This window comes from Wolffia australiana, chromosome 9, assembly GCF_029677425.1.
Source record: "Wolffia australiana isolate 7733 chromosome 9, ASM2967742v1".
In the NCBI taxonomy this organism is placed as follows: Eukaryota; Viridiplantae; Streptophyta; class Magnoliopsida; order Alismatales; family Araceae; genus Wolffia; species Wolffia australiana.
Window position 1 is genome coordinate 12,742,312 of NC_135843.1, and position 11,918 is coordinate 12,754,229.

The 11,918-nt window shown below is 42.6% G+C and overlaps 1 long non-coding RNA gene across 1 annotated transcript; it reads left to right on the top strand.

Annotated features, from left to right (window-relative positions):
• Positions 1-9,697: 9,697 nt before the first annotated feature.
• On the top strand, positions 9,698-11,918 carry LOC144707441 (uncharacterized). Its single transcript, XR_013582474.1, has 3 exons — positions 9,698-11,426; positions 11,510-11,596; positions 11,669-11,918. It is a non-coding gene; the product is annotated as an uncharacterized LOC144707441 (long non-coding RNA).

Here is an 11,918-nt window from a genome sequence, read left to right on the forward strand (position 1 = left end):
GAGAGAGGGAGGAGGTGGAGAAGGTGATGGGGCGAGTGGAGAGGACTGAGAGGGGGGAGATGTAGAGTGGACGAGGGGTGTGGCGTGGGGGAGTGAGTGACGTGGAGAAGGGGGCAAGGGACACGAAGAGGTAGCCCGAGGGGAAGAGTGGTGAGGCGAAGCGGTAGGAGAAACCTGGGAGGATATACTAGGGAGGGACGTGGAAAGGTCGGTGGTAGATCTAGGAGAAGTGGTAGGACGGGCAGGGGGAGAGGTACGTCCATCCATTAGAAGGTCCCCAGCATGAGGCTCCTCGAGTACATCTAGAAGGGCAAAAGTGTTCGAGGTCAGTGGTGTGGAACTGACTTCTTTTCCCTTACGAGAAGGGACATCTCTGGCCCATTGTGGGGTTTTGGGGTGCTTCGCAGCGCCCTTCTTCACCCACTCGGAAGTAGGAGCGGCAGCTTTAGCCACTTGGGGCTGAGCTGTCGCAGTAGCTCGAGGAGGGGGAGGAGATACTACGGAGGGATGCGCCGATGTCACTACAGGGTGTGGGGCTAATGGTGGTCTCCTGTAAGAACGTCGCCCTTGGTTGGTAGGGCTAGTGGCGACAATGTAGTCGTTATAATCCATAGGTGGGAGGTATTCCTCCTCTGTGGCCGAAGGAGCCTGCATCGCCTTCTGGCGACATGTCTGAAGAGTATGGCCTAATACGCTGCAGTGCGTACAAAATCGCGGGAGGTTTTTGTAGACAATACGGACGAGTATCATGCGATGTATGGGGGAGAGTAAGTCGATCTCAATGCATACTCTCGCATAGCCCGGACGACTGAAGAGGTGGATGTCCTTGTCCACTCGTATAAAAGTGCCTACTGCACTAGCGAGAGACTCCAAGGCAGAGGGTGTGAATAAGTGAGGACGTAGGCCAGGAAATCCAATCCATACTGGGACTGAGTGGGGGAAATGTTCACGTGAGTGCCCTGTCTACTCTGCTGTCCATCTGTAGGTGTGCATCGTGGAGTCGTTGACTGTCCACGTAGTGCGGCTCCATGCCTTCCTAAAATCCGCCTCAAGCTGGAACCGAATAAAGACGCTCTTGTGGTTCCGTGCTCTAATGACCACCTATCCCTGAAAATGCCCTGGTGCTAAATAGACTCGCATGATATCATCTATGAGCGGGCGTTTCGTAGTGAACCGCCCGATCAATGTATAAGCGAATGGCGCGGCCATTCGCGTTATCTCCTCCTTAGAGAAGGTAACTAAGCGTACACCATCAGAGTCAATGTAGCCTCTCGGGGGGATCGTATCGTCATAAAGAGGGGGGAGGGTGGGCTTGGGAAGTGTAGTAGGTTGTGTAGTAGTGACGCCCGCCACTCTCGATGCCCACGTCATTGTTGAGGTTGTTACGACCTGCGTGTGGGGGACCCCATTAGTGGGGGTGGGGTGGTCACGAGATCCCATGTTATGTCGGTTCATTTCTTTCGAGTCACTTTTTTTTACTTGTTCAGAGTTGACCAAGTCAGTCAAAGTGACTCTAGTTGATTCCAACGGGTCAATCTGTGTAGTGTTGACCAAGTGGTCAATATGCACAAGGTTGACGCCGGGGGTAGTCTGGGAGGAGTGGGACTTGTCCTTGGGGACATTGGTCAACTCTGGTCTAGAGTTGACCAATTGGTCAACTTGGTCAACTTTGACCAGGGGGTCACCTTGGTCAATGTCGGTCAAGGGAGTCACGTGGGCACGGTTGAGCACGGGGGCAACCAAGTCCTCACGGTGCGTGCTGTCGAAGTCAGCATGGTCTACTTGGTCAATATTGACCGAGTCGGCTCGGTCAATATTGACCATCTGGTCGACGTTGACCGGCTGGCCGACGTTGACTGTATGGTCAACGTTGACCTTTTGGGCTCTGTTGACCGTATGGTCGACGTTGACCGTGTGGTCAATGCTGACCGTTTGGTCAACGTTGACCGTTTGGACAATGTTAGCCGCGTGGTCAACGTTGACCACTTGGTCAACGTGGACCATGTGGTCCGTGTTGACCGGGAGGTCGGCATGGACCGAATTGTCGTCGGTGGACCGGTTGACTAGGTCAACGTTGACCGAGTCAACAAGGTCAGTAAGGTCAATGTTGACCGCGTCAGCTCGGTCAGGCTTGACCGAGTTGACTCAATCGGTCTAGACCGAGTCGACCTGGTCGACTCGGTCCGGCGTGAGCAGACCGATCGTGTCGACCAGGTTGGTAACGACCTGGTCGTCTCGAGTCGATCGGATCGACTCGGCCTAGGCCGCTGTGGACTCCACGTGCTGAGTCATTCCCGTCGACCGAGTCGACTGGGATTGACTCCGCCAACGTGGCATCCTTGATGGCGCAACTGGATGGTCCCGATTACGTGGCCTCATCGAGACCATCAGCTGGTTGCGCCATCGCTTGATCGGACGGCCGTGAGGCGTGTGACTGGTCAAAAAAGATGGGTGTGGGTGACGTGGTATGCGCATTGATGACCGCCGCTGCCACTGTCAGAGTTGAAGAGTCAAAAATAGCGGGCGTCGGCGGTAACTCCACCGCCAACGGTCCGCATTTTTGAATTGGATGGGGGTCCACCAATGGTCCACCATCCGAACCGTCCTCGTTGCGACACCTGTCGCCATCGATGGTTCGGATTTGTGGGCAAAATACCTCCGCCGTAATAATGACGGGGTGCGGCGCTAATTCCATTTTGTTTTGGGTTTTTTTGTAATTTTGTTTTTTTTTGTTTTCGATTTTTTCGTAGCATTAGATCCATCAAGGCTGTCGCCTCCGACGACCTGGATGGAGCCACGGCGGGTGTCTCCCAAAGCGCCCATATCTGACGTGTTAAACACGTCAGATGCGAGGCTGAGGTGGTCCCGCTGGTTGCCTGGCGTGCTTGACACGTCGGGCGGCCAGCGAGGAGTCACCGCTGAGTCAGCGGCCCGCATGGGATTGCCAGATAGATAGAAAATCAGATAGATAGATAGCTAGCTAGATAGTTCGACTCTTACATAGGTAGATTGGTACACAGATAGATAGAAAGATCTGTGGATATGCCACATAGAGAGGTCGGATACCAGAAAGAAAAAACTCTAAATAATCCGACGGAAAGATTCAGAGATACGTATAGACATAGATAGATAGATAAAAAGAAAATCACATAGATAGATAGCTAGCTAGATAGTTCGACTCTTACATAGGTAGATTGGTACACAGATAGATAGAAAGATCTGTGGATATGCACATAGAGAGGCAGGATACCAGAAAGAAAAAACGCTAAATAATCTGACGGAAAGATTCAGAGATACGTACAGACATAGATAGATAGATAAAAAGAAAATCACATAGATAGATAGCTAGCTAGATAGTTCAACTCTTACATAGGTAGATTGGTACACAGATAGATAGAAAGATCTGTGGATATGCCACATAGAGAGGTAGGATACCAGAAAGAAAAAACTCTAAATAATCCGACGGAAAGATTCAGAGATACGTACAGACATAGAAAGATAGATAAAAAGAAAATCAGATAGATAGATAGCTAGCTAGATAGTTCGACACTTACATAGGTAGATTGGTACACAGATAGATAGAAAGATCTGTGGATATGCACATAGAGAGGTAGGATACGAGAAAGAAAAAACGCTAAATAATCTGACGGAAAGATTCAGAGATACGTACAGACATAGATAGATAGATAAAAAGAAAATCAGATAGATAGATAGCTAGCTAGATAGTTCAACTCTTACATAGGTAGATTGGTACACAGATAGATAGAAAGATCTGTGGATATGCCACATAGAGAGGTAGGATACCAGAAAGAAAAAACTCTAAATAATTCGACGGAAAGATTCAGAGATACGTACAGACATAGAAAGATAGATAAAAAGAAAATCAGATAGATAGATAGCTAGCTAGATAGTTCGACTCTTACATAGGTAGATTGGTACACAGATAGATAGAAAGATCTGTGGATATGCCACATAGAGAGGTAGGATACCAGAAAGAAAAAACGCTAAATAATCTGACGGAAAGATTCAGAGATACGTACAGACATAGAAAGATAGATAAAAAGAAAATCAGATAGATAGATAGCTAGCTAGATAGTTCGACTCTTACATAGGTAGATTGGTACACAGATATGTAGAAAGATCTGTGGATATGCACATAGAGAGGCAGGATACCAGAAAGAAAAAACGCTAAATAATCTGACGGAAAGATTCAGAGATACGTACAGACATAGATAGATAGATAAAAAGAAAATCACATAGATAGATAGCTAGCTAGATAGTTCAACTCTTACATAGGTAGATTGGTACACAGATAGATAGAAAGATCTGTGGATATGCACATAGAGAGGTAGGATACGAGAAAGAAAAAACGCTAAATAATCTGACGGAAAGATTCAGAGATACGTACAGACATAGATAGATAGATAAAAAGAAAATCAGATAGATAGATAGCTAGCTAGATAGTTCGACTCTTACATAGGTAGATTGGTACACAGATAGATAGAAAGATCTGTGGATATGCCACATAGAGAGGTAGGATACCAGAAAGAAAAAACGCTAAATAATCTGACGGAAAGATTCAGAGATACGTACAGACATAGATAGATAGATAAAAGAAAATCAGATTGATTGATTGCTAGCTAGATAGTTCGACTCTTACATAGGTAGATTGGTACACAGATAGATAGAAAGATCTGTGGATATGCCACATAGAGAGGTAGGATACCAGAAAGAAAAAACGCTAAATAATCTGACGGAAAGATTCAGAGATACGTACAGACATAGATAGATAGATAAAAAGAAAATCACATAGATAGATAGCTAGCTAGATAGTTCAACTCTTACATAGGTTGATTGGTACACAGATAGATAGAAAGATCTGTGGATATGCAACATAGAGAGGTAGGATAGCGGAAAGAAAAACTCTAAATAATCCGACGGAAAGATTCAGAGATACGTACAGACATAGAAAGATAGATAAAAAGAAAATCACATAGATAGATAGCTAGCTAGATAGTTCGACACTTACATAGGTAGATTGGTACACAGATAGATAGAAAGATCTGTGGATATGCACATAGAGAGGTAGGATACGAGAAAGAAAAAACGCTAAATAATCTGACGGAAAGATTCAGAGATACGTACAGACATAGATAGATAGATAAAAAGAAAATCAGATAGATAGATAGCTAGCTAGATAGTTCAACTCTTACATAGGTAGATTGGTACACAGATAGATAGAAAGATCTGTGGATATGCCACATAGAGAGGTAGGATACCAGAAAGAAAAAACTCTAAATAATCCGACGGAAAGATTCAGAGATACGTACAGACATAGAAAGATAGATAAAAAGAAAATCACATAGATAGATAGCTAGCTAGATAGTTCGACTCTTACATAGGTAGATTGGTACACAGATAGATAGAAAGATCTGTGGATATGCCACATAGAGAGGTAGGATACCAGAAAGAAAAAACGCTAAATAATCTGACGGAAAGATTCAGAGATACGTACAGACATAGAAAGATAGATAAAAAGAAAATCAGATAGATAGATAGCTAGCTAGATAGTTCGACTCTTACATAGGTAGATTGGTACACAGATAGATAGAAAGATCTGTGGATATGCACATAGAGAGGTAGGATACCAGAAAGAAAAAACGCTAAATAATCTGACGGAAAGATTCAGAGATACGTACAGACATAGATAGATAGATAAAAAGAAAATCAGATAGATAGATAGCTAGCTAGATAGTTCAACTCTTACATAGGTAGATTGGTACACAGATAGATAGAAAGATCTGTGGATATGCCACATAGAGAGGTAGGATACCAGAAAGAAAAAACTCTAAATAATCCGACGGAAAGATTCAGAGATACGTACAGACATAGAAAGATAGATAAAAAGAAAATCAGATAGATAGATAGCTAGCTAGATAGTTCGACTCTTACATAGGTAGATTGGTACACAGATAGATAGAAAGATCTGTGGATATGCCACATAGAGAGAGGTAGGATACGAGAAAGAAAAAACGCTAAATAATCTGACGGAAAGATTCAGAGATACGTACAGACATAGATAGATAGATAAAAAGAAAATCAGATAGATAGATAGCTAGCTAGATAGTTCAACTCTTACATAGGTAGATTGGTACACAGATAGATAGAAAGATCTGTGGATATGCCACATAGAGAGGTAGGATACCAGAAAGAAAAAACTCTAAATAATCCGACGGAAAGATTCAGAGATACGTACAGACATAGAAAGATAGATAAAAAGAAAATCAGATAGATAGATAGCTAGCTAGATAGTTCGACTCTTACATAGGTAGATTGGTACACAGATAGATAGAAAGATCTGTGGATATGCCACATAGAGAGGTAGGATACCAGAAAGAAAAAACGCTAAATAATCTGACGGAAAGATTCAGAGATACGTACAGACATAGATAGATAGATAAAAAGAAAATCAGATAGATAGATAGCTAGCTAGATAGTTCAACTCTTACATAGGTAGATTGGTACACAGATAGATAGAAAGATCTGTGGATATGCCACATAGAGAGGTAGGATACCAGAAAGAAAAAACTCTAAATAATCCGACGGAAAGATTCAGAGATACGTACAGACATAGAAAGATAGATAAAAAGAAAATCACATAGATAGATAGCTAGCTAGATAGTTCGACACTTACATAGGTAGATTGGTACACAGATAGATAGAAAGATCTGTGGATATGCACATAGAGAGGTAGGATACGAGAAAGAAAAAACGCTAAATAATCTGACGGAAAGATTCAGAGATACGTACAGACATAGATAGATAGATAAAAAGAAAATCAGATAGATAGATAGCTAGCTAGATAGTTCAACTCTTACATAGGTAGATTGGTACACAGATAGATAGAAAGATCTGTGGATATGCCACATAGAGAGGTAGGATACCAGAAAGAAAAAACTCTAAATAATCCGACGGAAAGATTCAGAGATACGTACAGACATAGAAAGATAGATAAAAAGAAAATCAGATAGATAGATAGCTAGCTAGATAGTTCGACTCTTACATAGGTAGATTGGTACACAGATAGATAGAAAGATCTGTGGATATGCACATAGAGAGGTAGGATACCAGAAAGAAAAAACGCTAAATAATCTGACGGAAAGATTCAGAGATACGTACAGACATAGATAGATAGATAGATAGAAAATCAGATAGATAGAAAATCAGATAGATAGATAGCTAGCTATATAGTTCGACTCTTACATAGGTAGATTGGTACACAGATAGAAAGATCTGTGGACATGAAGGATTAGAGTGTAGGAGCCACATATTACTTTGAACCACTAATGAATGGAGCCATCTTCACGCATCCGTTTCGATTAATGAAATTGATAACAAAGTGGATTGTGCATGCGCATTGCAGGCCTTGTGGAAAAATGTTTTACCGTTCGGACAATGAAAGCAAATTATTTATTTTACTCAACCTGCCACTTAACACACTGCCGTGGGTTGTGGAGCGAGACACTGACGTTTACTGTACGTCCCTCTTAGAGGCCAGATCATTCATCCAAATCAAACATCAACTACTTGGTAGACGGAGATTTTTATAAGGCTCATCAGATAATTAAGAAAAGAACTAAAATGAGAAGGTCGTCCAAGACACGTGATTTAATTCATATTGACCGAGTTAGAAATATTTATCCGTAAAATAAAATATTAAAACTCTTTAGTACGTGGTGTTCGGAGAGCCCTTTGTGTTTCTGTTTTACTATGCACTACAACGATATAAGTATATTCATAAGGCATATAAGTAAAAGTTACCATTGATTGCGAAATACTGATTTTATGCGGGAATAACAAGAGCTTGCATGCAACGCATTCACATGTAGGCCGAAGATTAAAAGGTCTATCAAGACAATAATCATTATCCTACTAAATGAAGGATGAGTTTTTATCTCTGACCTTGGAATGTCAACGTAAGAGGGTCGCAAACAACGGATCGATTCGGAAGCACCATTATGTCTATTACATGGTGAACATTATGGGCTTTAAATGTAATAGAGTGATGTGGCATTTTGTGATTTGTAGTAAAAGGCTAATTCCAAGGGTTGCATAGATTCAGTAAAAGTTATTCTGGACCCTACGTATATACGCAGTCACAGACAATGTACGCTGCAATTCCCATGCACTGAGTATGACTTTGTCAAACGTTGCATAAGGCACGCGATATGTCCCATATGCGCGATGTCTGTACGATAATTAAATAGATAACCATATTTCAGGTCCCATGCTGCATTCAATGTTTGCCAAGTCAAATTTGGGTAGCCGAAGAGCCCATGTCTCTGTCCGACCGCTGGCGTGACGCGGACGGCAGGGACCATCCGTCCAACTTTAGAGTATCCAAATAGATTGAATCCGTCAAGCACGGCGCCATGACTAGCTGCCATTATGATTCTCTTTTGCGCCATAGTCCACAAGCTCCTCACCCCTTTAAGGAAGCTTCGGTTCCGACGTGGGCTCGCGCACGGTGAACCAGCCATGAGTAAGCTCGGATATCAATCACCAGAACTAGGCATTTTTTTAGCCAAAAATATCGGGATCCTTCGGTAGTCCGCACAGGGCTTCGGACGTCAGATGCTGCCTTTTGTGTGCATCCAACTATTTGCTTGAGCATGTTTGGTGATCTATATGCCATCAACCTAGTTGATCAAATTGCAATAAGAAGCCAAAGTATGCTGACTAAAGAAAGAAATCAATGGAGGAGTCGAGTTGTCCTTTCGCATCCGCTGGTCTGACCATCGCTATGCTGTCAACAACGTGGGCCAGCACTTGTAGTTCGGGCGGCTAATGCAGTGGAATCGGTCAATAAACGGTTACCATCAAGCCAGCTGTAAGTGCCATCTTATCCCGTCTATAAAACGGCAATGCCGTCTATGCTTTCCCCTCAGCCCACTTTATTTCCAGCTCTCAAGGTCTCAAAGAAGCCCTGCTGCGTAACAGTTTTCTACCAATCCTAGACTTCATTTTTCAATCATGGCTCTTAAGAGAGCAACGTCCGTTTCTGTCGTCGTCCTAGTGCTTCTCGTGCTGTTGACAATCACGGGTATCCCAGGAATTTTCTTGGACGGCATTTTTTCCATTTTGTAGAGTCGCATAAAACGTTTGATGTATTTCCTTACGTTTTCTTCGGGGACCTAGAAGAGCTCTTCAAAGAAGACGCATTTAGTATTTTGTTACCTCAAAACCCCAATGCTTTTCCACTGCTCTTTTTAGTCATAATTTCATTATTCTCGTGGATTATATCAGGTTCAGGATTTTTGTAGCAAGACAGAAAGAACACAACCCTGCGTAGACTGAGCGATCTGCTTTTTTTTTTCTTAAACCTCAAGTTTATAATTTTATGTTTATTTATTTTAGAGTGTATTTGTATTTATTGACTTGGAAAATTATTTCGTAGTATTATCTGGCGGAGGGTATGAATTATTCTAACTGTTTATTTGATATTATTCAGCTACACAGGTAAGTGGTGCTAGAGAGTTGGAAGACTTGGTTGGGGCTTCTGCAAGAATATGTTCTGCGCGAAGCGGGAAGTTCCGAGGCCTTTGTCTTTTCAGCATCAACTGCGCCCGAACTTGCAGGTTGGAGCGCTTCACTTCAGGAAGGTGCAGCTTCTTGCGCTGTCTCTGCACAAAGACCTGCTAAGAATCAGAATGGCGTGACAGACACAGCACAGCAGAGACAAGCCTTGCGCCTCAGGCCTCTATTCACGTTACGTATCACCGCCGCCACGATATGGTCTTTCCCCTGTTTCGTCCTGTTTCTCGTTTCTCTTTGTTGCTTGAAGACTATGTTGTACAACGCGTTGTTGTATTTGGATCGTTTTGTTGCGATGCGTCTTATAAAATAAGGTCTGCTGCTTTTCTTATGTATTTCTCAGGTGTGGGCTTTTCTCGTGCGAAGTGGGAAGTCAATTCTCATATTTAAGGGCTACGCAATGTGCTGAAAGCAGAGAGACCCATAATTGATTCTCGAATTTTTATTTACAGTATACAGGAGAATACGGGAAGTCCTTTGCATATATTGAAGGGCAGGGAGTTAGGAGCGACCAATGAACTATCTTCGACTAAAATACAAATCTTATATGTAAATCCGGATTTGTTTTACCGAGAACTGATGCATAAAAAAATATTAAAAACATTATTTAGAAAACAATTTTGGTGTTGTATGTTCATTCTCGTGGGTATTAATTTTTTATAAGATTCGATTAGGAGCGCAACGATACATGTATAAATGAATTCACAAGTGATCAACCCGTATCGTTCAATCCTTTTGCAGCAAGGGTGTTGGGGTAATCAGAGAAAGATAACTCGGTCACATTGCAGCTACACTCACCATACGGACATTCAATGTCCAATTTCTACTTCCTTCCTATATGTGCTCTTGATCCCATTATTATTTAAGTTCTGAAACGATGTGCCTGAGTTGAAGAATACTTAAATTAGAATAGATTAAGAATAAGAAATGACGCTTTAAACAGGAGTAGAGTGTAGGATCGCCACACACGGGGCGTGCTTACTGCTTTTAGAGATGTGGATACGGGCGATCAGAGAATATGGCGTTCAATCAACCACGTATTATTTGGAACTTCGCATAGTCGCGCCTAACTATTGAACTTATGGGCGATGAAATCAAATAATTTAGTTTACTCCACTTGCCGCTTAGCTGTCGTATTACAATTCGTTCTCCTGGCTGGTACTGCGAGAGACTGACACCGTATCATCCAAAATCGATCTTCATATCAGTTACTCGCGTTCAATGAAATGGATTACCAGAAAAAAGTCGCATGTACAATCCTCTCAGGCGACAGAGCATTCAACCCGGTCAGACGTCAAAAAAACCGGTAGCCGTAGGTTTTGAAGACGAAACAAGAAGAACATAAAGAGTGACAACAGAAACTCTGGCCACTCTCTTGCTCTGTGTTAAAATTGAAGACATAAATGGCACCCGGGTTGAAATTTTGATTTCTCCCTCTTCCTCGTCCCCTATTTTGGAAATTGTATCTGTTATGACCAACGTTTCTTCTTTGATATCCTGGTTGGCTCTTCTGAATCTGCAAGTTGTTAGCCATAGGTGGTGTCGGGGTGTGTCAGCCCTATACATCCGAGACGCGGACGGGACGAAGGTTTCGTCCCGTCCACGTCCCTGGACGAAACTCCGGACGAAGTTTCGTCCGGGGAACCCCGGACGAGACGACATTTCGTCCCATTGGACGGAAAGATCGTCCGTCCGGGATGTTCGGACGGTGGACGATCGACCTGGACGACGTTTTTTTTGTTTTTTTTTTTCTGCGAGAATGCCAATGCGATTAAACAAGTGGATCCTCTAATTCTTGAAAGAGGAAGGGGCCGAAGAGAAGGACAAGGAAGGTTCGTTCTTGGATCGATTTCCAGTGCTGAAATTTCGCTTCTTGTATTTTTTTCGATTTAATCTGGTTGTTGTTTGGTTATAGGAATTCCTCCACACCAGCAGCATCTGATTTTCGCCGGGAAGCATCTCGAGGATGGCCGTACCCTCGCCAATTACAGCATCCAGAAAGGTATTCGAGGATTTTTTGGTTGTATTCAACAAATTTATTTGGTAATTTAAAATCGGTTTTTTACGGTTGCAGAGTCTACCTTGCGTCTCGTTCTGAGGTTGAGGGGAGGTATCATTGAGCCTTCGCTCATGGCGCTTGCAAGGAAGTACAACCAAGACAAGATGATCTTATTCCATCTTTCTTTTTTGAAGAACATCATATGTCTACTCTTTTTCTTATTCAGGAATTCTCTTCTCGATGAAAAAAAAAAAGTGTATCCTCTAGTTAATCCATCAGATTGTTCCAGAATATCCTCTGATTAATAATAAATTTTGTTCAACAA